The 27672-nt window shown below is 48.1% G+C and overlaps 1 protein-coding gene across 1 annotated transcript in view; it reads left to right on the top strand.

Moving 5' to 3' along the window:
* Window positions 1-27672, top strand: part of LOC147659644 (phosphatidylinositol 4-phosphate 3-kinase C2 domain-containing subunit alpha-like) — a gene marked incomplete at its 3' end in the record, with an annotated part of 452383 nt that overhangs the window by 363195 nt on the left and 61516 nt on the right. The gene's annotated exons all lie outside the window — the stretch shown is intronic.

The raw sequence follows: 27672 nt of genomic DNA on the forward strand, positions 1-27672 counted from the left end.
GTGGTGAGTGCCACAGTCGTAGCATTGTGCGGAGTCAGACACCGAGCGCTGTAGCTGGCCTCTTTCCAAATGGCTGACATTCGCCCGCTTTACAGGCCTGGTCCATAACAAGAATGTTTTTACCTGAAGACATGCAATTAATCTCTCGCAGCCATTTGCATGGGTTCATGGTTTCAATGGTCTGTGAAACGACTCCTCGTGACACACTCAGAGTTGCAACACACTGAACTTTCTGATGCGTCTTTGTCATCTTTATTTATATTGTTGCCAATGTAAAAGTCGCTTCAAGCACACACATTAAAAAGCCTAGCTGAACAAAGCAGGAAAAACTCTTGCGACACGGAGTCGGATGGGCAAAAAGAGATGAGTTGTTTGGTATGATTATTTGAGTACAACGCAAGCCAGGATGTTAAGGAGCAAATGTACAAAAATAGCCCTGGGGAGGAGGTGGTCCCCGGGGTTGTGGGTACCCCCGCGGGCCCCTGCTAATATTTTATGGCCATGCCCCAGGACTTCGCCCACCCGGGGGCCTCAATTAAATGAAGCGCAGGAGCCCGCGCTTCATTTTTAGGTCTAGTCTATTCTATCCCACAGGGATAAATAGGCGAGTTTATAGTAAGGGAAAAGAAAAGTCTACCTAGCTGCGGATCACGTACAGTTCATGTGAGCTATGCACGTGCACATCATCGCCAGCCAAATCACACACTACCATTTGTCTGTGCCTCGGCATCAGACTTCAAATGCTGCCGCTCCCCCGCCCCTACCACAGCAATGCCGAGAGCTTTTTGTTTTTTCTACATGGCTCGTTACTTATTTCCTGACTTTCTCTGGCTCACATTTTACTTTCTTCTCTGACTCTTGCTTTTTTCGTCGGATCGTGCAATTCTTTCCTCACTCTTTTGTCTGCTCCCCCCTCCCCACTCTTTGGTCGGCTCGTGCTCCCCCCACTCTTTCTCAGTGCATTTTGTTCCCCCACGCCTCAAACTGCTGCACGCCACACACTGCTGCACGCCACACACTGCTGCACGCCACACACTGCTGCACGCCACACACTGCTGCACGCCACACACTGCTGCACGCCACACACTGCTGCACGCCGCACACTGCTGCACGCCGCACACTGCTGCACGCCACACACTGCTGCACACCTCACACTGCTGCACACTGCTGCATTACTCACACTGCTGCATGCTGCACACTGCCACACTACTCACACTGCCGCATGCCTCACACTGCCGCACGCCTCACACTGCTGCACGCCTCACACTGCTGCACGCCTCACACTGCTGCACGCCTCACGCTGCTGCACGCCACACGCTGCTGCACGCCACACGCTGCTGCAGGCCACACGCTGCTGCAGGCCACACGCTGCTGCAGGCCACACGCTGCTGCAGGCCTCGCACTGCTGCAGGCCTCGCACTGCTGCAGGCCTCACACTGCTGCACGCCTCACACTGCTGCACGCCTCACCCTGCTGCACGCCTCACCCTGCTGCACGCCTCACCCTGCTGCACGCCTCACCCTGCTGCACGCCTCACCCTGCTGCACGCTACACACTGCTGCATGACACACTGCTGCACGCCACACACTGCTGCACGCCACACACTGCTGCACGCCACACACAGCTACACACTGCTGCATTACTCACACTGCTGCATGCTGCACACTGCTGCATGACACACTGCTGCACGCCTCACACTGCTGCACGCCTCACACTGCTGCACTCTGCTGCATTACTCACACTGCTGCATGCTGCACTCTGCCACAGGCCTCACACTGCTGCATGCTGCACACTGCTGCATGCCACACTGCTGCATGCCACACTGCTGCATTACTTACACTGCTGCACGCCACACACTGCTGCACGCCACACACTGCTGCACGCCACACACTGCTGCACGCCTCACACTGCTGCACGCCTCACACTGCTGCACGCCACACAACACCACCACATCACTGTAGGACACCACCACATCACTATAGGACACCACCACATCACTGTAGGACACCACCACATCACTGTAGGACACCACCACATCACTATAGGACACCACCACATCACTCTAGGACACCACCACATCACTCTAGGACACCACCACATCACTCTAGGACACCACCACATCACTCTAGGACACCACCACATCACTCTAGGATACCACCACATCACTCTGGGACACCACCACATCACTCTGGGACACCACCACATCACTCTGGGACACCACCACATCACTCTGGGACACCACCACATCACTCTTGGACACCACCACATCACTCTTGGACACCACCACATCACTCTGGGGCACCACCCCATCACTCTGGGGCACCACCCCATCACTCTGGGACACCACCCCATCACTCTGGGACACCACCCCATCACTCTGGGACACCACCCCATCACTCTGGGACACCACCCCATCACTCTGGGGCACCACCCCATCACTCTGGGGCACCACCCCATCACTCTGGGGCACCACCCCATCACTCTGGGGCACCACCCCATCACTCTGGGGCACCACCCCATCACTCTGGGGCACCACCCCATCACTCTGGGACACCACCCCATCACTCTGGGACACCACCCCATCACTCTGGGACACCACCCCATCACTCTGGGACACCACCCCATCACTCTGGGACACCACCCCATCACTCTGGGACACCACCCCATCACTCTGGGACACCACCCCATCACTCTGGGACACCACCCATCACTCTGGGACACCACCCCATTACTCTGGGACACCACCCCATCACTCTGGGACACCACCAAATCACTCTGGGACACCACCAAATCACTCTGGGACACCACCAAATCACTCTGGGACACCACCAAATCACTCTGGGACACCACCAAATCACTCTGGGACACCACCAAATCACTCTAATACACCACCCAGCCCAACCACATCATCACTCAGCACCACAACAGCATCACTCAGCACAACAACAGCACTGTCCTTTCTTGCTACCAGCAAGCATTACAACAACAAAAAGTGAGGCAGGGAGAAATAAGGAACCACTCTTAGTCCCCGGTTAAGTTTATGCAAACAAGAAAAGAGTGTTCTATGGTACACAAAGAACCACACATGGAGCAGAGAAAAATACAACTGGCCTCACTTAGGTCAGTTAGGAAAGCCCTCACTCACCAACCTGGTTGATGACATGCTTCATCATCGGGCCCCACTGAAGAGGCCGAGTGCCTCTCCAGTGTGCTGCGGCGCCAGGTTTACTGCGGAGCAGGTTTTTTGTGAGTACAGGCGTGAAGTGAAACTAATTTAGTGGTGGTGAAAGTTAAAAATGTCCTAAGTGTTTAAAAAAACTATTTATTACTTGATCACTGGGACATGATTACAAATATAGTGTTGGAAAATGGTCCAAAGTTAATTGTTTGGTTCATTCCAGAAACTTCTATTATCAGTCAACATGTTTCTGCCTTAAAACGGTGTAAGTTTACCAGGCATTCGTCAGGACATAAAAGTGGACTAAACCCTGGCGGTATGAGCACCCTAAGGCTCACCCTTATCTAGGGACGTGAATGTGAAAAGTAAAAAAATGAAAAAAGTGCAATGGAAAAGAGCTTGCTCTTTCCCGGTTACTCCTGGTTTAGTCAAATGCATGCAACCCTCATGACCACCTTGAAGGTGTCTCACTCGAGCGTCCTAGAGTCCGTGGAGTTTGCATTGTCTGTGAAGTAGTTTTGTATGTTCTTCTTATGTTTGCGTTGGAACTCCAGCTCCTCCAGGGAATCTCGTGGGAGCCGCCAGGTGTCGACTGGTGGTGTGGGCGGACGCCATCTAAGCGTCAAGACATGTGCGTCGTGATTATATATTACCCTGCCAAGATAGTCCGAGTGTAGTATTTGGGGGAGGATTGTGTGTGTACACATGAATCGGTCCAACCGCACCCGTAGGTCGTGGGAGAGTGAATGGAAGGAGTAGAGATTAGTTGTCGGGTGTGCATGTCGCCATGCGTCCGTCAACGGCCAGTGATTTGCCCAGGCCTCGAACCGGGCCGTGTGCGCATGGGCCTGTGACGCTAAGGTCGGTGGATGCGATCTGTCTAGGTGGAGATCTAGTGCACAATTGTAATCCCCTCCCAAAACCCACAGTGAAGATGTTAAGTAAGCCAGGCTACGTGAGAGGCTCTCCCAGAATAGTGTTAGTTCCATGTTTGGGGCATAAATGCTACCGATCAGTATTGGCTGTCCATCCAATAGTCCCTCTAGCAGGACATATCTACCGTTGGGGGTCTATCTTTCTATTAGTTTCCACAAAGGGGAATCCTGACCTAAGCCATATGAGGGCTCCTCGCGCATATGCCAAATACGTTGTGGCGCAAAAAGGTTCCCCTCCATCGCTTTTGAAGCTTATCATGTTCTCCCTTTGTAAGGTGGGTTTCCTGCAATAGTATGACCTGCGCTTGCTGTTGTTTAATGTAGGCGTATATGGCGCAATGATTAGAGTGAGAAACTTAACGTTTGCCGACGGACTCCTAGTGATTGATAGGACTTGCAACTAGGTAGGAGAGCCCTAGGGGTCCCACTTGAAAGCTCCATGGAAAGTGTGGTGGTGCCCGGTGTGAAGTGTAAGTGTGCCAGGGATTTGTTCAGCCCTTTATGATGAGGTTGGTGTGGGGCCAGGGTTGGGTAAGGGAGTGAACTTTGATGGGTGCACTCTAATAAGGCTAGTTCCATTTCAAAGCCGTTCGATGGGCTTTGGAGTGCGTGTTGTCCATAGATCCCCAACAGCTGCTTCACTTTACAGGCTCTGCAAGATTCCGGGCCCGTGACTCCCAGTGCTAGCGGGGTTATGTCTCCTTCGCGGCCGGGCTGCAGCGTATTATATCGAGCTCCAGGTTACCGTAAGCAAACAAGAATGCACTCACTCATCAGTACCTCTAGGCATTTATTCGGGTAAGGTACAACTCCGCATTCCGATATTTCAGCTCTCATGTCGATGATGTAAGCCTGGTGCTTTTCTGAGCCGCTTCTCTTCTTCAGAGACTCGACACTGAGTATGTGCTTGGACACTCCCACATTATTAGTAATTTAACACCCTCAGATGTTCTACTCTAATGAGTTTGAACGCAATGTCTTGTGGGATTTGTAGTACGTGTCAAAATCTTGCCTTGGTGGGTGCCTTTTAATAAGCTGTTCGATGAGCCTCGGAGTGCGTGTTGTCCATAGATCCCCAACTGCTGCTTTACTTTACAGGCTCGGCAAGATTCCGTGACCCATGACCCCCAGTGGCGCTCAATCTCTCTTCGAGGCTGGCCCTGTCTTCGAACCCAGCTCAGCTTACTCCAGTCATTACTCAACATCCAACAGTGCCTCTCACATTGCAGCCAACTCTGCAACCACTTGTCTCAACTGCATCTCTGATGTGATCAACGCTGGAAACAGAACTGATCATTTTATTGGCCCCCGAAACTCACCAACATCCTTGAGGTTGTAAATGACACACTTGTACTCTATTCTGTCCCAGAAACCTCAAGCTGATAACGGTTGTGATGATAATGACAATACTCCTTACAATGACAAAAGCCTATTTCTGGGTCTGCGGAATACAAGTGGACTAGATCCCTTCCAAGGCACTGGCTTTTTCTCCCCTAATCCAGCTATGGAAGTGTAGTAGTTTGCCTCCTTTGTAGCACAGAGTAGGAGGGTGGCAGATGTTTTGGATCTCACCCTGCCCACAAACAACCATAAAGATTAATGTTTGAACTGAGGTACTCAAACCAAGCCAAACAAGCCAAGAACCGCTGCTTCCCTTCACTGGTGACCTTACTGATGTGCTGGTAAGTTCCCGATCGAAGCTAGGCTCTTACACCCTCGTAAATAGGCAAGTGACAAGGCAGCATAGACCTGCTTCGATTTTCTGGTCCAGCACACCAGTCTGGAGAGATTGGTAGTACAGGCTTCAAAAAGTCACCTTAACACAGATGTGCTTTCTACAACCATTCCTGGCAGATTCAATCAATCAAGTTTTTTATAAAGCGCTACTACCCGCCTCTAAGGGTCTCAAGGTGTGTGGGGGGAGGAGGGGTGCATTTGCAGTTCAGTCGAAGAGCCAGTTCTTGAGGTCCTTCCTGAATTGCGGCAGCAATGATGATTGTCTGAGGTGCAGAGACAGGTAGTTCCAGGTGTTCGCAGCCAGGTAGGAAAGATCTTCCTCCAGCTGTGGTCTTGCGGATCCGTGGGATGGTGGCCTGTGCCTGTTTGGTGGAGCGGGGATGTCTGGTGGGAGGGTAAAAGGAGAGGTGGTGGTTGAGGTATGCAGGTTCGGCTTTGTGGAGGGCTTTCTAGGCATGCATGAGGAGCTTGAAGGTAATTCTTTTGTTGATGGGTAGCCAGTGATGTTCTCTCAGGAGCCGGTGATGTCACTGTGGCGTGGGAGTCTGGCGAAGGAGTTCTGGATGTTCTACAGTTTCTTTTGGAGTTACTGGGTGGTGCCGGTGCTAAATGCGTAGCCTTAGTCGATTCTGCTGCTGAGTGCATGGGTGACGGTTTTCCTGGACTCAGTGGGGATCTTGCTAAGCAGGCGAACTGTGTGGTAGCAGGAGGACAAAACTGCGTTGATTTGGCGCTTCATTGAGAGCAAGGAGTTCAGGATGATGCTGTGGTTTCGTGTGTGGCCCGTGGGTGTTGGAAAGCAGGAGGGGCAAAGGGAGGTTCCGAGCGCTGATGGCCACCAGGAGTCGTCCCAGGCAGAGGGTGTGGAGTCCAGCATGAGGACTTGGGTCTTGTCTGAGTTAAGGCTGAGGCAGCCCTTCCTTCATCCAGGTGTCGACAGCCTTCATATCATTGTGGAAGTTGCTAGATTTGCCAATCGCATGTTCTTCTGTGTGAGGCTTGCCATCAAATCCGACAATACTACTTGCCTCCTGTAGAGCTGCTCGTATATATTTCGGAACAGAGTGGCAGATGTCTTGCCAGCTGTCCCGAATGACATGTGGCCTACCTGCAACACATAATCATGGATGCCCGTGAAACAGTAAAGTACTCCATTTCTTCGGGCTTCAATACAACTGACTGTCTGTGTAGGACAGTAGGGACCAGCGCAGTACTTCAGGGCCATGCCTGGATTAGCTCAATGGGCTTAACGTCAGACGCCCAACAATCATTGATGGGCATGCCCTTTGATGGCTGTTTGGATCGAAGCATAGACTCCGCTTGTAAAGATTTAAGGCTGTCAAAGCTACTGCCCGCTCTTCAGGCCTAGCTCTGTTTGATAGACAGTACTCCCAGAAAACATGCTCCTTCAGAGCGTTCAGCAGGTGATACAAGCAAACGCAACTTCCATACATCGCTCAACAGCAAAAAGCCTCAGAGTCCTTTCGAGGTAGAGGCCAGGGATCAAGCCCACACCATCCAGATCTCCAAGAGGCACCATGCTACTCCTACCCAGCCCCACTCCTGCAGCTGCTGCAAAAGTGCTTTAAGTTGCCCTCTGCAGCACATGATCACCCAGTGGAAGGTCCCATTACCTTCTATCTCACCTGATGGAGGGCATCACATCTGACCATGGGGTGCTCCAGATTGTGGAGCCTGATTACTTCCAACCCTTCCTGTCACATCCCCAATTTATGCTACCCACAGCTCAGCATCACCCAGAGGACCACTTGTTCATACCCTGCGGAGAAGTTCAAAATCTCTTGGCTAAAAGAGCCAAGCAGTGAATATCGGGAGTAGTTGTTATCCTTGTTATTTTCTGGTTCTAAAGAGGGCCACCTCACACGTGTATTTCATAAAGCTCACGTTCACCTTGGTGCTGAATAACAGCTTTGTTCGAGGCATATGAGCTGCAGATACTACACTTAGCATTAGATCGCCACCTGGTGTTGTGCTCGGATGATTGCATGTTGTTGTAGTCTAGGAAAAAGTCTTTGTAGTCACGAGATAGGTGACTCCTCCCTTGGACAATAGTGCGCATGGGCATCGGCTCCATCCTTAGATTGTTTTTTTCCGCCACTGGGTTCGGGTGAAAGTTTTCCGCTCCGGCTAGAAAACAGATTTTTCAAGCACTTCGACGTGCAAAAAACTTCCTAAAAATGTACCAAACTACTTTCGATATCGACTAACATCGTTTCGACTTCATCAGCTCGATTCCGGTCGACGACGCGGGCCCTTGGGCCTTTCCACGCTGTGAGGCCTACACCTCATGGAAAGGACACCATTCAAAAGATGCCCCAGGTGTGGAGCAAAGTTTCCACGCAGTGACCACCACGAGGTCTGCAACCTGTGATTATCGCCAGAACACGACAAATCCAGCTGTACAGCCTGCGCGTCCTTTCGATCCAAGAAAACCGTATGGGATCGGCGGACCCGTCGACACGACATGCAGAGATCAGTTCCGGAACCAGTGGATATCTCAGATGACTCCATGCCATCGGGTCAGTGCATGAGTACGAAGGCCCCTGCACCACATACAGCACTCAAATTGAAGGCAAAGGTCAACACTCCGCCTCCAAGGCCCAGTCGCGACCGAAAAACCACTTCGCCAGCCCCGCCATCGATGCCCGGCTCCGAAGAAAGTATCTAAGCCTTCCGGTAGCTCAGTACCGAGCAAGCCGCACGGGCCGATCCCACCAGCTCCCTCGGCACTAAAACCGAAAGAAGTTTCGGCTCCAAAACCGTCAACTTCTAAAGACAAGGGTACGAAGCCAGCGTCCGACGCCTCGAAGCTAACAAGACCAGCTTCCACTCTGAAGCCACCGTCTAAGGTACCGAAACCCACAAGGCCTGATTCCGATGCGCCCAAGCCCTCGAAATAGCCTACGACACCGAAAACAACACCTTCGGTGTAGAAAATTACGCCAAAGGACATTGTAACACCTCCTAAGGCTAAACACAGACAGCAACCTCGTCTGGAACCAAACAAAATCAGTGCCGTCAAAGGTTTCACAAGGAGAAGACCGTTTCCAACCAGATCCTCTGCAAAAGAAGATCTACGTTGACCCAAAGACAGGTCATGTATCAACTACACCACTCAAGAAGAGAAAGGCAGATGCAACATCCACACCTGTAGTTCCTGCCAAGAAGAAGGACTCTGCCACATCTCCTGTGCACCCTTCTCCTCCTATACTTCCTTCTCCTTCATCACCTGTTCCTCTTAACAATTCACCACAGTTATCTCCTTCACATACTCATCTTTTATCCTCACACTCACCTCAGAATAATGATGAGTATAGTTTGGGTAGAGGGATAGACGCAGATGAGCCTTTCCCATACCCTGTAGATGATACAGACTGGGAGTACCCAAATCCACAGGATGTGCCAGATATTCCTGACCCACAGTCATACCCATCGAAACCTTCTCCAACAGAAGATAACATTGGTTTTGGTCACCTGTTGAACAGAGCTGCCATTTACCATGGGGTCACTATGCATTCTGATGAGGCAGAGGAAGACTTTCTCGTGGACACATTTGAACAATCACAAAGGTCTGTTCAAATTCTTCCCATGATTAAAGGGGTCCTCAAACATGCTCCTGAGATATTTAAGGACCCTGTACGTACTAGAATCCTAAACCCTAGAAGTGAGAAAAAATATAGGCCTGCACCTGCAGATCCAGCCTACATTAAAGGACAACTCCCATTAGACCAGAGGTCTTCAAACTTTTGGATGCCGAGACCCCCCTGTCAACATTTTCAAGCGTAAGGACCCCCTCCTGACAAAACTTTCTAAACGTCTAGGTTATGAGGATGGTGAGGACCAAATTATGCGACAGGCTTGACTAAATTGTGTGAATAGAAATTGTAAATAATGTTCTGTGATGCTGCATATTTTGGGGTAGCATTGCTTTATTTAGAATTTTTTCAAACACAGTAATACTGAGGAAAGATTTCACCGCATCAGTACCAGTTTATAACCAAAATACAGCAATTAACATTAGAAAGATGTGTAGTCAACCTCTGTGAAGGGCCTCCCAATCCGCAGGAATACGCGCTGCCACATTAGAAGCTCACCTGGCCATGGCCGGGAGCAGCAAGGGTGCATTCAAACCGTGGCGGTCTTGTGCAGAGTTAAGCAGTTTACCCATGCCCCTTTCCTCTCACCCCCTTCCTTCCATCCCTCTCTTCTCTCCTCTCCCAACCCAGGATCCCTCTCTCACATTGCAGGCAGATGGTTATTAGCCCCAGGACACCTTTTGGTAACAGTAGCGCACTACAAATGTAAATAATAGGCAGAAGCAGGGGATCCAGGAGACCCGAACTTCGGGGGGAGGGTGGGGGGGGGGCAGGGGGTTAACACTCCCAGCCAGGGCTTGTCGAAGCACTGGTCCCACACGGTGCAAAAGTCTTTCCACCTTCTCCATGAATTCCCTCACTACCACTCACCAACAATTCACCTCATCTCTCTATAGCACCTGTCTGACAAACATTTCATTTTTTTATAGCGCTACTCATGGGTTACTCGCACTCAGTTCTGTGATGTGCATGGTACATCTTCTTTGTACCAGGCACTTTAACCTTCTGCACTGTGTGGGTGACAAGAGTGCCCATGTGACTGCACGGTGAGCAATGCAACAGTGTGAGAGTAGGGTAAAAGGAGTGACTGCAGGGTGAGTGAGGTGACCATATGAATTTGGGTTCAGCGGTAAGTGCAGAGTGGGACAAATTAGTGCATGGTTAGTGATGGCCTTGTTTGAGTTAGCTACAGATTGAGCAGTAAGGGGGGGGACAGGTGAGTGAAGTGTCACATGAGTGCAGGGTAAGAAGTGTGCTCGTGTGACCGCAGGGTGAGGTACAGAGTGAACAATGCAAGCACATTTTTAGTGCAGTGATCACTGTGAGAGCAGGGTGAGCGGGTGATTGGTGTGAGTTCATGGTGATTGGTGTGAGTGCAGGGTGAGCGAGTGAATGATGTGAGTGCATGGCGATCAGTGTGAGTGCATTGTGATCAGTGTGAGTGTATTGTGATCGCTGAGAGTGCAGGGTGAACGTGAAAGTGAAGGCGAGAATGGAAGTGAGTAGTCTAAAAGCAGGGTGCATTCCCAGAAACTTGAAGCGTAGGGTTTCAGATATAAGTTAAACTATTGCTATAATGGCATTAATCAGGGTTCGAGGGTGGAGGAAATAAAGAATGTGCTGATCCTGCAACAAACTTCCAGTCTAATGATTAGGGTTATCAGCTCATTATTTTGATGGCCCAGAAGTAAACAGTCACCTACAGCTGTATTTTTTTTCACTTATCTGTGAATACTTAGAACAGCAAATATAAATAGAAAGCACTTTTAATTGTGTTCTAGGGATGCCTCAATGATCCATGACTAATAATTAAAGAGAATAAAGACAGAAAAGTCACATAACTAATTAATACATATTTTTTTATTTATAACTCAATTTAGTGTCAAGAGCAGGTCTCTGCAGGATCTTTAAACAACACATAGCAGGGATGTTTCTTTTGGCAACCCAACTTTATATTTCTTTTCATTAAATGCATTCTCACACTACAGCAGTAAGTGTAAAAATACAAATGTTAGGAATAGGCAGAGTTGGGGACCAGGGGGATCACATTTAATGAGTGTCTGCCGTCTTAAAAGCGATCATGATATAACTTAATTCCCAATGCAGGTGAGGCACTTTTCAGCTCTCAGATAACAGCGGTCGCCGCACAGCTGGAGTCAATGTGTGCCACTCATTTATTAACACTTCGCCCCAACACATGCAGGCTGTGGATAAATCCAATGCAGGATTCAATCAACAAGCATTAGTGGTACATAAACAGACTGTGATATCACTTCCTGAGTTTCCACTCATAGATCATGTGCACTTTTGTTTCACCCCAAACTCGATCTTCGTTTAGAATGCAGAAATACATGCAGTCATTTCTTCTTTAAAAAACTATCCCCTGAAATCGCATTTCTTTGTCTGCTCCTAGCCATCCCCTCACCACCACTTCCTGCTGGTCAATTTAACTCCATCTCCCCTAAAGCATAGTTTAATGTGAGCGTGTTTAGCTTCGGCGCCTCGCTATGCCTTCCCCACCCATCACTGCTTGTAAGGTTGCTGTTCTGTGTTTAAAAAAAAGAAAGGCGCTGCTCTTCAAATGCTTCAGCAGGTCTTTAAAGACCATTAGAAATTTACATGCCTTTGTTAACTGATTACCAAAGCTTGGTTTTTTTATGGTTCCATTACCCCCTGGGCCCTGGAACCATAAAAAAACTAACCTTTGGTAATCAGTTAACAAAGGCATGTAAATATGCTAATGGTCTTTAAAGACCTGTGAAAAACTCGGGATGGAGATAAGACTCCAGACACTGCCCAGCCAAGGCCCCAGGAGCGCGAGCTGCACTGCAGCAGCCCGGGCTGAGACACAGGATGGGGGAGGAGGGGGGCTGAAGCCCTGGAGGCCAGGGCAGAAGTGTCACTGTGAAGGCGCGACCCCCTTTGCATCGCTCCACGGCCCCCCTGGGGGTCGCGCCCCACAGTTTGAAGACCCCTGCATTAGACTCACTAGTTGTGTCAACTGCTAGGAAACGGGCAAACTCACAAACTTCAGGTGAGGCACCCTCACCTGACAAAGAATTCAAGGTAATAGATGCTTCAGGCAAAAGAATAGCTGTGCAAGCTACCAACATACGGCGTATAGCTAACACACAAGCCCTCCTTTCACGATATGATAGGGCTCATTATGATCAGTTAGAGAAACTACTACAAGATCTACCTGGCCAATATAAAGCACAGGAAAACGACCTTATACAAGAAGGCAAGCTAATTTCTAATGCCTCAATCTAGTATGCACTAGATGTAGCAGACACTGCATCTAGAGCTGTAAATACAAGTGTTGTATTTAGGAGACATGCGTGGTTACGCATTTCAGGGTTTAAACAGGAAGTGCAAAATACCAATTTAAACCAACCATTTAATCAAAACCAATTGTTTGGACCAGAAGTAGACACAGCACTTGGAAAGATGAAGAAGGATACTGACACTGCCAAATCTATGGGAGCTTTACAGAGTCCACACAAGCTGAAAGTTCCTTTAGTCGCTCCTTCTACAGAGGAGGCTCCAAACAAACTGGTGCAGACAATACTACATCCTTCAAATCTAACACACAAACATCCTCTAACAAGGGATATTTTAGAGGAGGATATAGAGAGAAAAACAACAAGGGAAGAGGTCGGGGTAACAACAATAATCGAACCTCTTCCACCACGAAACGGTGACTTCCCTCTGCTCCCCCAACAACATTCCACTCCTGTGGGGGGCAGATTAACACAATTCCTGCCTGTCTGGAACTCCATCACAACAGACAAGTGGGTAAGAGAGATTATCCAGTATGGCTACTGCCTAGAACTTACAACGACCCCTCCACACGTACCACCTAGGCAGCGTCCAATGTCTACAGAACACCTTACTCTGCTCAAACAAGAAGTTCTGTCACTTATACAAAAGGACGCTATACAAATAGTTCCTTTACAAGAACCAGGAACAAGGGTTTACTCACTGTACTTTCTAATTCCTAAAAAGGACGGGACACTAAGACCAATTCTCGACTTCAGGCCCCTCAATCATTACATACAATCAGATACTTTTCATATGATCACTTTACAACAAGTGCTCCCACTGTTGCAACAAGAAGATTTCCTTACAACACTAGACCAAAAGGACGCCTACTTCCACATTCCTATACATCCTGCTCACAGAAAGTATCTGAGGTTTGTGCTGGATGGACAACATTATCAGTTCAAGGTCCTTCCATTCTGATTGACAACGGCACCAGGAGTATTCACAAAGTGCCTAGCAGTAGTAGCAGCACATCTCAGGAGACAACAAATACATGTCTTCCCTTATCTAGACGATTGGCTCATAAAAGCCATGTCATTCAGTCAGTGTGTCCAACGCAAACATCAGATAATTCAAACATTGCACAACTTAGGGTTCACAATCAACTACACCAAGTCACACCTGCAACCCGCTCATATACATCAGTATCTAGGGGCTACAATAAACACGTCTACAGCTCTAGCGTATCCCAGTCCAGCAAGGATACAGAGCATTCAAGCCTTAGTCACAGCCTTTCAACACCAACAATCTCTGCAAGCCAGAGTGTTCATGAGGCTAATAGGTATGATGGCATCTTGCATCTTCATAGTACCATATGCAAGACTGCAAATGCGTCTGTTACAGGAATGTCTAGCATAACAGGGGAACCAGGCTCAAGGTCAACTAACAGACCTGGTGTTGGTAGACAGCCGCACACATCGCTCTCTGCAGTGATGGAACACCAAAAACTTGACAAAGAGGCGGCCGTTCCTCGAACCTGTTCCACAACTAGTGCTCACAGCAGACTCATCTCTCACAGTATAGGGAGCCCATCTCGTACATCATACAACTCAAGGACAATGGAACAGTCATCTAAAATTGTTCCATATTAACCATCTAGAGTTGCTAGCATTATTCTTAGCACTCAAAACATTCCAAGTACAAAACAAAGCTGTCTTAATCCGGACGGACAACATGACAGCCATGTATTATGTACAAAAACAGGGTGGGGGGGACACTCTCTACAACTGTCCCAGCTCGCACAGAACATTTGGAGATGGGCCATTCAACAAAACATATATCTGTTGGCAGAGCACCTTCCAGGAGTTCATAATCAGATCGCAGATCTGTTGAGTCGGCAGACACAACAAATTCACAAATGGGAACTACATCCGCAAGTTCTTCAACCATTCTTCCACAAATAAGGTCATCGAGACATATTTCTGTTCGCCACACACAAAAACGCAAAATGCCCAACCTTCGCCGCCAGGTTCCACACCCGCTGTCCAAGGGCAATTCGATATGGATGAACTGGTCTGACAGATTTGCGTACGCTTTTCCGCCACTACCACTAATACCATTAGTACGCCTGGATTTCCAGGTGATATTTTTTCATTATTTATCTCATTTTTATTAACAAAGCAGTAGTGTATTTCCAAGGTCCTGAAGAATGCATTAGAAACTCCTTTCTTGTGAATGCAGAAACATGTCGACCACCAATAAGTGCGGTTATTATTTAAAACCTGCACCCACACCTGCCTTTTAATCTTAGGGATTGGGGGATATCAATAAAACTCTTTTTCCACCCAACTCACCTAATTTTATCATTACCCTTCACTTTTTCACTCCAATCACCAGACACTGCTTTTTTTCATTAGCCACTATCATACCCTTCTGGTCTGCCCTCACATCACATCTCGGTCACGGTAACTACTTACCGGCCGTCGTGTCTCCTGGGTAAGGAGAACCCAAATGATGACAACAAGGCCGGTACAGTGTGGCTTCTGATGGGAACAATATTTTTCTCCATATACTCTTGAGCCTTGACTTGGCCGTTCACTAACTATTATTTCTCACTGATACTGTTTTGCATGCTTTTGGTTTAGTGGTCCTTCTTGCTTGACTTACTGACTTGCTCTCTGACCCCCAGATATTATTTTGTTGTTGTGCATTGAGTCCGGGGCTTATATCTGGTCGGTCGGTAAACCTGCCCTTAGACCCTCCCTAATTGTTTGTTGAACGTATCTTAACCTACCACCAGACTGTATGAATATCATTAAAGAGGCCAGGAGACCTACTATCAGAGCTTGGTATGCTGCTAAATGGAAGAGATTTGCCATTTATTGCAACAATAACCAAATTGATCCCCTGGATGCTTCCATACAGAATATCATTTGTTACCTTTTACATTTACAAAGGTGTAACTTGGCATATTCATCCATATGCCTGCACCTTGCCGCAATTGCTGCATATTTACAAAACAGACAACATCTGTCTCTTTTCAGAGTTCCTACAATTAAAGCATTTATGGAAGGATTAAGAAGAATCATCCCACCTAGGTTGCCACCTTCTTCAGTGGGGAACCTAAACGTTGTTCTTACAAGACTCATGGGACCCCCTTTTGAGCCTTTACATAAATGTGAACTGCAATTCCTCACGTGGAAAACAGCTTTCCTAATTGCTATTACCTCTGTTAGAAGACTAAGTGAGATACAAGCTTTCACAATAAAAGAACAGTTTTTACAATTACATCGTAACAAAGTGGTTTTAAGAGCTAATCCAAAATTCCTTCCAGAAATCATTACTCCTTTTCATTTAAAACAATCTGTAGGGTTAGCTGTGTTTTTTCAAAACCCAGACACTGTAGCAGAAAGGGCTCTACACACACTAGATCTTAAAAGAGCTCTCCTCTACTATATAGATAAAACAAAGTCTTTTCGAAAAACAAAACAACTGTTTGTGTCTTTCTCTCCACCTCTTAAAGGCAACCACCCCTCTAAAGGTGGAATTGCAAGGTTGATAGTAAAATGCATACAAATATGCTATCAAAAAGCAAAACGTATATTAACAGTTCCTCCTAGAGCGCACTCCACACGCAAACTGGAAGCCTCTTTGGCTTTCTTAGGAAACATCCCCCTAGAGGACATATGCAAGGCAGCAACATGGTCTGCAACACACACTTTCACTAAACACTACTGTGTTGATGTGCAAGCCAAACAGCAAGCTGCAGTGGGCCAAGCTGTCCTTAAAACTTTCTTTCAAACTACTGCAACGGATACAGGTGACCACCGCTAGGGGAGACACTGCTGCAAAATCGATGCTAAGTGTAGTATCTGCAGCTCATATGCCTCGAACGGAAAATGCTACTTACCAGTATGCATCTGTTCTTGGCATGTAGAGCTGCAGATTACTACACGCCCTCCCCCTCCCCGGGACCTGTATCCGTTCCAGTTTTCATCTTACTTAGATGCACACGCATGGACTTCCATTTTCTTTACTTCTACTAACTCCATCATTTCCCATCATGGCGAAAAACAATCTAAAGATGGAGCCGATGCCCATGCGCACTATTGTCCAAGGGGGGAATCACCTATCTCGTGACTACAAAGACTTCTTCCAAGACGACAACAACATGCAATCATCCGAGCCCAACACCAGGTGGCGATCTAATGCTAAGTGTAGTAATCTGCTGCTCTACATGCCAAGAACAGATGCATACTGGTAAGTAGCATTTTCCTTATTATTACCCAACTCAATGGTGCTCTTTTTATGAACCTCAGAATTATGAGTGAACTCGTTGGGATTTGAACCTGTACCATGAGGTCGAACACAGACCCCTACAGTGGACTCATTAGTCCACTAAGCCACCGGACACATGGCCTTCTTCCTATCCTAGATCTTTGTGCTATGAACTACTTCCTCCATAAGCACAATTTCAAAATGTGCATCCTGGCCCAAGATCTGTCTGCCCTGGATCCGTGAGACTAGATGGTGACAATGGAGTTGCGAGGTCCACTTGCACATCCTGCAGTCTACAGACAAAACGTGCAGTTCTAGGTAGGCTCTTTCAGATCTCCATTCCCCACTGCTCCACTTTAGCTCACAAAGGTAATAGTGGTTGCAGCTCATCTGCAGAGGATAGGAATTCCAGTCTTTCCATACCTCGAAGGTGGCTATGTAAGGCAGGCCTGCCTCAGACAGTCGAGAGCCACCTTCAGACAACGATGGAACTCTTGAGAATGTTGGGTTTTTCCATCATTTGTCACATCTGACGCCTTCACACCTTCAGACAACAGCTCACCTTCTTTGGAGCCATCTTGGATGCAGTGCTTTTTTTACCTTTCCCTCCACCTCAACGAGTTTGGGATATTCGGGCTATGATCCATATATCTTATAACTACTAACGGCAGATTCCATAACATAGAATTATCCCCAGGCGTGAGACTGGACCCGGAAAACTTTCTTGCCCAGCACCTCTGCGTGCCGGGGGTGGGGCAGCACCATGCGACTCCGCCCCGACGTCTTCCACGGGCGTGTCGTCAGCGAGGTCACATTAGCCCCACCCCAGGGCGTGCTGACGTCCGTTTCCTTCTTTTCCGCGTGCAACGCGGATCCGAATCATGTTCCTGGCCATGTTTCAAGCCTCTTTTTTCCCCTTTCCAGCGTTTTTCTTGGGAACAGTGTGAGAATGCCTTCGGGCTTTAAGTCGTCCTCTTCTTGCGCACGCCAGATGTCCGCGAAGGATCCTCATGCCATCTGCATGTGGTGTTTGGGAGAACACCACGATCCACGGTCTGTGAGGCGTGTCGGCAAATAAAACCGAAGTCCCGGCGGGAGCGCCGCGTCCGTCCCCCGCGGACGGCTTTAAGAACCGCTGCCTCCGTCTCCGACGTCGTCCTTCTCCCAGGCCGCAAGAGTGTCGCCCACCTGTTGGTAAGTGTTGCATTTAGGGGTCGTGGCATGTCCCCAGGCCCCCTCGTCCCTCCATTCAGGCAGCTGCCTCATCGGAGGTAGAGTCCACGCCTTTTCGGCGCCGTTCCCCAGGCGCCCTGGCTCCGACCCAGCTTCGGTCTCCTGCGCCGCACGTTGTGGCGGAGGTCGTTTTGGCGTCTCCTTCAGCGCTGGTCGATGTTGACGTGATGCCGGTTGCAGATTGTACGGCGCCAGGTCGTTGATTCGTCTTCGAACGCCTCCTCTTCGCCAGAGGTTCGGCGGCTGTTGGTTTCATCTTCTCCTGAGACGGGTTGCCGCGTTGTGGCTTTTTCCCCTGCGCCGTCTTTTAAGGACGGCTCTTCACCATTGCCGCGGCAGCAGTCTTCGCCGGAGGCACCTCAGGTTTTCCATTCCTCGGTTCCCCTCCCCCTTGCTGGGCTTGGCCTTTCCTTCCTCCAGTTGGGCTGGGTGACGGCCGCCTTAATTTGCAGCCGTTGCCCAATGAGTAACTGCTTTCACCACCGCGGTGCACTACTGAGGCGGGTGCTGTCTTCCCTCAAGCAGTTTCCACGGCTGCGGGAATCTTGGGCATGGGCGATCCAGCTGCCCATTTCCCCATTGACCATCCCCTCCGTGGCAGGGGGGGGGGGGACATCCCCGCCATGGGGGACCCGGTGTCCCAACAACTTCTGCACCGTAACGGTCCTGTTCCGCATGATCCTGTCTGTCTTTCCCTCCATCCCTCTACTAGGGGCCCTCTTTTACAGACTGATTTAACCTCCCTGACATCTGTGTTGTCTCCCCCGTCGCGAGAGGCACGCTTGTTAGATTCTTGGGGGCGCAACAGCTTCGCCTCCACCAGTGCGGCTTTCCGGGCCCTTAACAATCTTTGTGTATTGGCTAGGGCTACTTATTGCTTTTGGGATTCGACGGAGTCCCTTATGTCTGCCGCTTCTCACAAGGGTGCCCTTATTGACCTGCGGCACCATGTGTTGGACGGACGGGAGTTGGAGGAGTTTATTCTTCGCTCCGTTCTGGACATTTCGGAGGTGCTTGGTCGTGCAATCTCCTCTTCTGTGGCCCTTCGTCGACATGCCTGGCTACGGGATAGTGTGTTCCCGGAGAACGTTAGGGAACGGCTGGTGGACCTTCCCTTTGATGGCACTCTTTTGTTCCAAGCCCCTGCGACTCTGCCATTGAGAGGTTTCTTGCGGCGATTCGTCCTCCTCCTCTGCTGACCTGTAAGTCGGTCTGGTTTTTGGGGGTGTTCTTCCGTTGTTTTTCCGGGGCCTGGTTGAGGGTAGCTCCGGTTGTGTGTTTGATGTGCCCTCAAGTCCTTTTGTTAGGGCTTTGGTGCTGTTGGCTTCGCCCCTTTTTTTATTCTTTATTGGCTGATTGACAAGCCGTCTGCGCTTCCTCCGCAGGTCTTTCTGTTCGGCCTCTGCGCCGAAACTTTTTTCCTAAGAGGGCTCCTATGTTCTTGGTTCGTGACATGCCCTATATGGGTTAGTGGTAGCTATTCTATAGCTCTATCGTGTGCTGGGGAGGTGTGGTCGTCCTTCGGCCTCTGCTCTCCGTGGCGTTGCGGTATATCGCACGTTCGATCCTCTTGTTGGGGTTGGAGTGGCTTACGTTACACCTCGGTATGTTCTTCTCCTGAATCGCTGTGTCGGTAGCCTGGCCTGGCCTGCTGTCTGCGGCTTGTGTTATACCGTTTTTTGCACTTCTGTCCACCCTGGTCCTCTGTCTGGCTGCGGGTTTCTTTCTTTCTTTCTTTCTTTCTTTCTTTCTTTCTTTCTTTCTTTCTTTCTTTCTTTCTTTCTTTCTTTCTTTCTTTCTTTCTTTCTTTCTTTCTTTCTTTCTTTCTTTCTTTCTTTCTTTCTTTCTTTCTTTCTTTCTTTCTCTTGTAGTCTCTATCATATGTACAAGTTACTTACCTTTGGTAACGATGTATCTGGTAGAGACGATTCTAGCTGCAGATTCCTTCACGACCCACCCTTCCTCCCCGTTCTGTGAGGACCCTCTGCTGGGGGTTCTGGGGTCGCCTACCTCTGGGTGACTTGTCATTGTGGGTGTCCTGTTCATGTTCTTCTAGTCAGGCATCCCTCCAGCTGGTTTTTCTCCAGCATGAGGGCCTGATTTTGCTCTTTCCTTCTGTTGTTAGTTACTGATCCCCATCTGGTATTCTCGTTGGGGGTTCTTTTACCTGCCCTTGGCCTGCTGTTCTTTTCAGGTGGCATTGTAGTCTGCGAATGGCTTGCCTGTCCTTGACCTCCTCCTTTCAGTAGGTATAGCCATCCTTGGCAGTGTAGTCTGGGGTTGGATTGCTGTTGCTCCTCTGTTCTGAGCTGGGGCCCTAACCCTTGTGGTTGTAGAGGGTGTCTCTCTCTCTCTTTCTCTCTCTCTCTCTCGGCGCTTTCAGGTGCTTGTACCTCCAGGATGACTCTTTCCTTGCATTGCAAGGTGGCTCCACGGAGTGACACTTTGCGCTTTTCCTGCTGTGGCTTCACTGCCCTGGCTTTTTGGTGCCTTTCTACCACCTGGTGCTTTTACCTTGGCTTGCACTAGTTGTGTTTCTGGGTGGTGCTCTGCTTCTTTCATGCTCCGGCCTGCTGTTGACGCCTTGGCACCATCTGGTTGTGTTTTTTGCCTTTTGTTTCTCTCTCTGTGTCTCTCTGGTTGTTTTGCACGCTGTTCCCATGCTCTCTTCAGTTTTGTTGTGATGGTTCCGCGTTGTGGTGCGGAAAAGTTCTCCGAAGCAAACTGACGTCAGCGCGCCAGGGTGGGGCTTATGTGCCCTCGCTGACGTCATGCCTGCAGGGACGTCTGACGGAGTTGCGTGGTGCCACCCCACCCCAGCGCGTTGAGATGCTGGGCAAGAAAGTTTTCCGTGTCCAGTCTCATGCCTGGGGTTAATTCTACGTTCAGGAATCTGCGGCTAGAATCGTCTCTACCAGATACATTGTTACCGAAGGTAAGTAACTTGTACGTTTAAACCCTTGTCCTGGGTCTCAGTGAGAGTGTCTGAGGCTTCTGGGCCTCTTAGCCTCCTGCATACTGCTTGTGAACCACACCAGGCCCCACATGTGGGCTCTTAGTGTGATCTGGAGTCTCAGTGGGTTCAGCACCAAAAGGGTCTGTCAAAGTGTATCCAGGTGTTGAAGGAGACTGTGAAAGACCTGCAGTAGTGGCTCCTTGATTGCAAAAGCACCGGTGACAGACCCTTCTCCCTACTACACCCCCTCTCCCACCTTCTCCCTACTACACCCCCTCTCCCACCTCCACCCAGAACTGACAGTGGTGGTGGATGGATCACTCCTCGGTTGGGAAGGTCATAGACTCTGATCTCCAGCTGAAACTCACCTCGAAATCAACCTGTTGGAGTTTTCTAGTGATTGGCTTGGCACTGAAAGCATTCTTCCCAACCATCAAGAGGAACGCGTACAGATTCTTAAGCACAACCTCCATGTGGTATTGCAACAAACAGGGCGGACAGGGCCTGTGGATCCTGAGCCATGGGACTTTATGCCTCTGCACATGGCTCAACGCTTAAGGACATTTTCCTCCTTGCTCAGCATCTGGCAAGATTTTTAAGCGCGAGGACTGAATAACTCGGATACTGTTGTCTAGAAGATCATAAATGGCAGTTGCACACTGAGGTTGCTGAAGGCATCTACCAGCAATGGAGGAAAATCTGTCTCGATCTATTCGCTACCACAAAAACAGTGTCAAATGCTTTTGTGAATTGGAGTTCCCAAAGAAGTACTTCCACGGAGATGTCTTTCAGTTCAACTGGGGCTCAGGACTCTTGTATGGCTTTCCATTCCTACCTCTATTGGCCAGTGCACTGAAAAAGATCAAGAAAGACTGACAAAGTCGTCCTTGTTGCTCTTTACTGGGCTAGAAGAGTGTGGGACCCAGAACGCCTGGCTTTAACAATTTGCCCTCTAATAAGGCAGTCCCTTCAGGAGGACCTCTAGCCTCAGCAGCAGTGCCAGGTATTCGCAAGATGCTAGAAGTTTGTTGCCTTTTGTCCCCACCCCCGTAATATTCAGCCCAGTTTTCTGACATCTTGTTGTTTTGTCTATATTTAGTCCAACAAGATCTTGCTGTGTTAAGTTAACCTTTTTACAGTTTCCAGATCAGCCATCACTTTTCAAATCATCTGTAGTAATGTTTCTTGAAAGGGCTGATCCACATGTTCCCACCAGCACCTTTTGTAATGCCTCAGTGGAACCTTAACTTGGTTCTCACTTACCTATTGTGCACTCCCTTTGAACCGATGCACAGCTGTTCTCTATGCCTGTTGATCATCAAGACTGTGTTCCTCATTGCCATTACATCTGCAAGGTGAGTGACAAAAGTGGCATTCCTGCCGAAGGTAGTTACACCTTTCCACACCGGGCAATCCATCACCATGCCAGCCTTCTGAGCTCCACCCTCATCCTCCTCCCCCCAAACCCCCTCCACCAATGCGGAAGAAAGCATCCACCACCCACCCCACTATCTTATTTTTTTTGATTTTCAAAAACCTTTATTGAGGAATTTCAAAACAAACACATTACAGTGTGCATCAGGTCAGAACAATATACACAATAAGTTCCAATTCAGGCTCGTATATGAAAAGACACTCACACCTGCCAATCAACACATTTAAGATCATACTGTGTGGACATTAAAGTTTCCTAATTTTGTCCCTCCCCTACACAGGGGTTGCAGGCGAGGCAACAGCGATAGTGGACAGTGCAGCTGGCTGGGGAAACAGAAGGGAGGCAATCCCTGACCATCACCGGCGGGGAGCGCGGTAGAGGCAGCACCGCTAGAAGTGGCTTGGGAGTGAAGGAATGTCACTAGGCGTCCCCATATATCAACAGGGTGAGACCTCGTGGGCAGCAAGTCTGAAAATTCCGGCAGCAGGGTCAGGCACCTCGAAGCGTCCTCCAGCCAGTGATCAATCTTAGGCGCCTGTTTGCGACTCCAGCACATAGCCACCCTACGCCTAGCAAGGACTAGCAGCACCCCAATCAAGCGGCGAGAGACATCTGGGCAGAACTTTACAAAACCGAACAGACACAGGGTAGGGTCAGGCTGCACCGTCGCAGAGGTAATTTCAGACATGGCGGTGCATACTGCCTGCCAAAAATCAGACGCGGCAGGGGCAGCGCAGCGCATGCAAGCGTCACTGGGAATGAGTCAGAGTTTGTGAAGCTGGGCAGGAGTGAGGTACAGCCTTTGTAAATATTTGAAATGTATAAGACGAAGCTGGTAATTTGGTGACAGTTTCTTCGTCTGATTGCAACAATAGAACCAGTCAGCCTGTGAAATGTCAATGCCTAGGACCGCACCCCTCGCAACGTGCGCCCGATCTGTAGAGATGGGATCGGACGACAATGTGATGGCATATAATTTAGTGACTATTTTGTGTGGGTTGGGGAATTGTATATGAAATCGAGAGCAAGCATCGTAGGCGGGGGCTGAGGGAACATAAGCTGCAGTTTCCTGCAGAGTGTCCAGTGGGCCAGAAGAATCTGGAAGAGAGTAAAAAGTATTCCCCGAATATAAGTCTGCCAATGTCAGCAGGCCCAGTCGCAATGCATGTTTGGACTTACCGGAAGACCGAAAAGGGGGGAAATCAGGATGACGCACAATTGGCGTGGTGTTAGCGGAGAGCATCAGAAGATTGGACAAACGGCACAGACGAACCAGGCCCAGCGCAGTGTTTCAAGCGTGTCCACCTCCCCACGCGGGCGCCCCGCCGGAGCGGATAATGCCGTGGCTAACGGTCAGGGGGATGCAATATCCGTCTCCACGGCTACGTGCGGCTGATAGGGTGAGGGGTGGATACAAAAGTGCAGAAAGCTGGCTTGAGCGCATAAAGCGTAAAGCTTACCCAGACCACTACTTTGACCGGACCAGAGGCCATTGTTTGAATAATCGTTTTATGGGCTTCTCTGGTGCAGAAAAATTGGAAAGCAGGAATATAAGAGAGCCTTATCACGATAGATTGTTGTATGTATTAGGATCTTCTAAGGGCTAGTCAAAAAGTAGGCCCCTGAAGGCTTTCTCGCTCATTCTACCCAACTGAAGGATGCTATCTCTTGGATGCTGTGCAGTGTGGCAGTCTTTGAAGCCTTGCACAAGGAGGATTGACAGAGTGCACACCAGTTTCTTCTTTTCATAAACTTTTACTTTTGTGTTTGAATCTGGTTGCGTGCAAGCCCAGAATCGTGGTCTGCCCTGAGCCACGGGGGTGAAGCCTGCCAGACTGCTACGTGGTCATCCTTCCATACGTTCACAAATCACGATTGCCTGGATAACCAGGTCTGGTGGGATGAGCATTTCGCTTAATCTGCAGGATATCTTGCTCTGCGCCATTCCACACACCCACCACCTAAGAACTGCTTTGGTATTTATTCACAAGGTGAGGAATCTGCAGAAGTCTATCTCAGAAGAATAAGTTACTTAACCTTCAGTAACTCCTTTTCTGATAGAGACTCTATCCAACCGCACATTCCGCACGACCCACCTTCCATCTCGTTCTGTGAAATGGACGCATACCGTCCATTAACAAGATTCTAATCTAGGAATCTGCACCCTGGCATTTTCTGATTTCTATGTGCTCCATGTCCCACGGCGAAGACATAGATCAGAAAGAAACTGGCACCAGCATGTGGAGGTGGCACAGATAAAGTGACCCAAACATCACATCTGGGGCAGTACAAATCCAACATGCAGCCATACAACACCACTGTTCGATTGGCGAGGAAGTTACTATCAAATTTCTTAAGATCGGGTTTTTACCAGAAAAGGACTTTATTGAAGGTAAGTAACATATTCTTTTGGATGGCAGCTCTGTAGTTTATTTTTAAGACCTAACTAATCAGAATATCTAATTACCCTTACTACAGTATTGTGCAGGACCTGCAGTTTCTGAATATTAACCTTAAATGTGCCTTCATAGAAGCCTTTACTGCATCTGTCTTGGAGCCCACTATAGCTCCTATGCAAATAGCTCAGCAAACATGTTAAAACACAGAACTATTGTTGATAATGCCTAGGCTGTCCTGTTTTCTCTGTTTGTGGGGCATCAATGGTTTTTCATAAGTGTTTTCCAAAACTTTTGAAATCAGTGCTTATCTGTGTTTATTCAACTGCCTAGCCTCCAAAATAGACAAACACTGTGTTTTTGAAGTCTTTAAAAACATGTAGTTTTTATGCAGTAATTGTTATAAAGCACATATTACATTTAAATTAGTATTGCAGGATATGTAGTGTCATCCCATGTACTGTGTGTCTTATAGACTTATTTTAGACTATTTTAATATTAGAAAATCTTTGTATTTCACTCACTCACATCTCATAACCCTCTCTCACATCCCATTACCTCGCACTCTGTCAGTACTGTTGACGGATTAATAAAGAAACGGTACTATAATCAAAAGTCTTAGTAAACAAACTCCTCTACACCTCTTACTCAATAATCGGGCATTATAGGGGTGGCAAACCCTGCTAAAAACATAGAACCTTGTGAAACCTTTAACATTTTGAAATACATGGATTAATTTGAAGCCCTGCTTTCTAAAGCACCTGAAAGAGAAGCGTGCTTGCCATTGCTTTTTGCACTCTTTGCCTGGGAATATTAAAGCAGTGCTGCAGTTGTTTGGAAATTTTGGGCCCGATTCATCAAGATAGTTATTTGCTATTCAATTAGGGAACCACAAAATGCAATGTATGAAGGTGAATAGTACACCTTTTGCAATTCCTAGGGGGTCGCAAATGACCTACCTCATGAATATTAATGAGGTAGGTCGCAATTTGCGACCCCCCTCGGAATTGCAAAAATCACGTGGATGGTGGACTGCTGAGATCAGCAGACCACCATGTCGGTGATTGCTTTTAAATAAAGCAATCTATTTTTTTTTTAAAGCAGCCCGTTTTCCTTAACCCCTTTGATGCTGATGACGAGCTCAGCTCGTCATCACCCAGGGGTGGCGTGTGCTGATGACGAGCTGAGCTCGTCATGTATCGCGGTACTTTAAAAAATTGCCGCACAGCGCAAAAATCGCCGCAGCAGCGATGCTGTTAAAGGAAAACGAGATGCTTTACAAAATGAAAAACGAAAAGATTTCTTCTCATTTAAGAGCAGGCAGTGGTCCGTGAGACCACTGCCTGCTCTTAAAAATGGTTTTGCAAACCTTCACAAAGGGGAAGGTGTCCCTTGGGGACTTTTTTTCTGTATGTTTTCCCATATCTTTATTGATACGGACAAAATAAGGACTGTTGGTCCAGCATATCGGTAGGCAAATGCTACCACACATACAAATACTCACAAAGGGACCTCCTACATTGTGCATAATTGTGGGTGGCCTGTGTCGCCAATCAACATCACCCAAATGAAGGAATCACTAGAGCGCCAAGGGGTAGGTGCTGCTGTACAACATACTGAAAAGAATTTGAAAATGCCAATGAGACTCCCATGAGGGAGACCTATTGACTTTGCCAATGCTTGTACCTCTGTCCAAGTACCTTTATAGTAACCTTTCTTCACATCTTGGACTGGAATTTATGCCATTGACATTTGAAGGAAGAAAGCATTGTCTATCAGAAAGTAAATGTTTGTAATTGAGCTATATGTTGCAAGATAGGAGTCCCTGTTTTTTTTAGCAACCTACTCACTGAGAACGAGGCTTTTTTGAGGTATCTAACCTCTAAATATCACTGTTGGTCATTTTGTTCCTAAGATTTTGGTTTGGTTGCTTCGCAAAGTTCATCAGATTCTGTTTCATTGACGTCTTTGGGATGTATTTGCTAGACTTTGTTGTGGGATTGAGGATAATACAAAGGTTTACGAGGTGAAGAGTAATTATAGAGTGTCCATAGTGGTGTTTGATTAATCGTTTTTAATGTTAATGGTCTGAATTAAATCGAGTATGTGTTGTGCTTTGTTGAACTTTTGATCAGTTGTAGGAGACCCAATCCATTTCACACGTTTTCATCTGGATCTGGATGTGGTTTGTTGTCATCCACTCCCTCCCCCCCCCCTCTCATGTGTTCATATCACCACTTAGCCAATCGTTGATGCTGAGGCCCCCTATTAATTTTCTTGAAAAATATACCGTTGGAAAATGTACATTTGTTCATATTAAACTCACATTAAGCTTCATTGAGCCTTCTTATAGTCTCGAAGGTGCTCATCAGCATCTGTCGGGGAATCCTCTGATATAAAGTAACTTCATTTGGCTTTGTAATCCAAATTGGATTTCGTTTTGGTTGAACCGTATCTTAATATCGGGGCACAGTTAAGTGGTGTTTGTGCCCCATGTCAAATGGCATTCAGATCGAACGTTCACTAAACATGCATTATATGCGCCTACAGTTTTTAATTTGTATACTAGTAGCTCAAGTCTTTGTGTTTAATGTTCTTATTTATCAGTTGATCTATGATGGGAACTATCAGTAGTAGTGTTGACGT

The sequence above is a fragment of the Lissotriton vulgaris genome, unplaced genomic scaffold, assembly GCF_964263255.1.
Source record: "Lissotriton vulgaris unplaced genomic scaffold, aLisVul1.2 SCAFFOLD_1245, whole genome shotgun sequence".
Taxonomy (NCBI): domain Eukaryota; kingdom Metazoa; phylum Chordata; class Amphibia; order Caudata; family Salamandridae; genus Lissotriton; species Lissotriton vulgaris.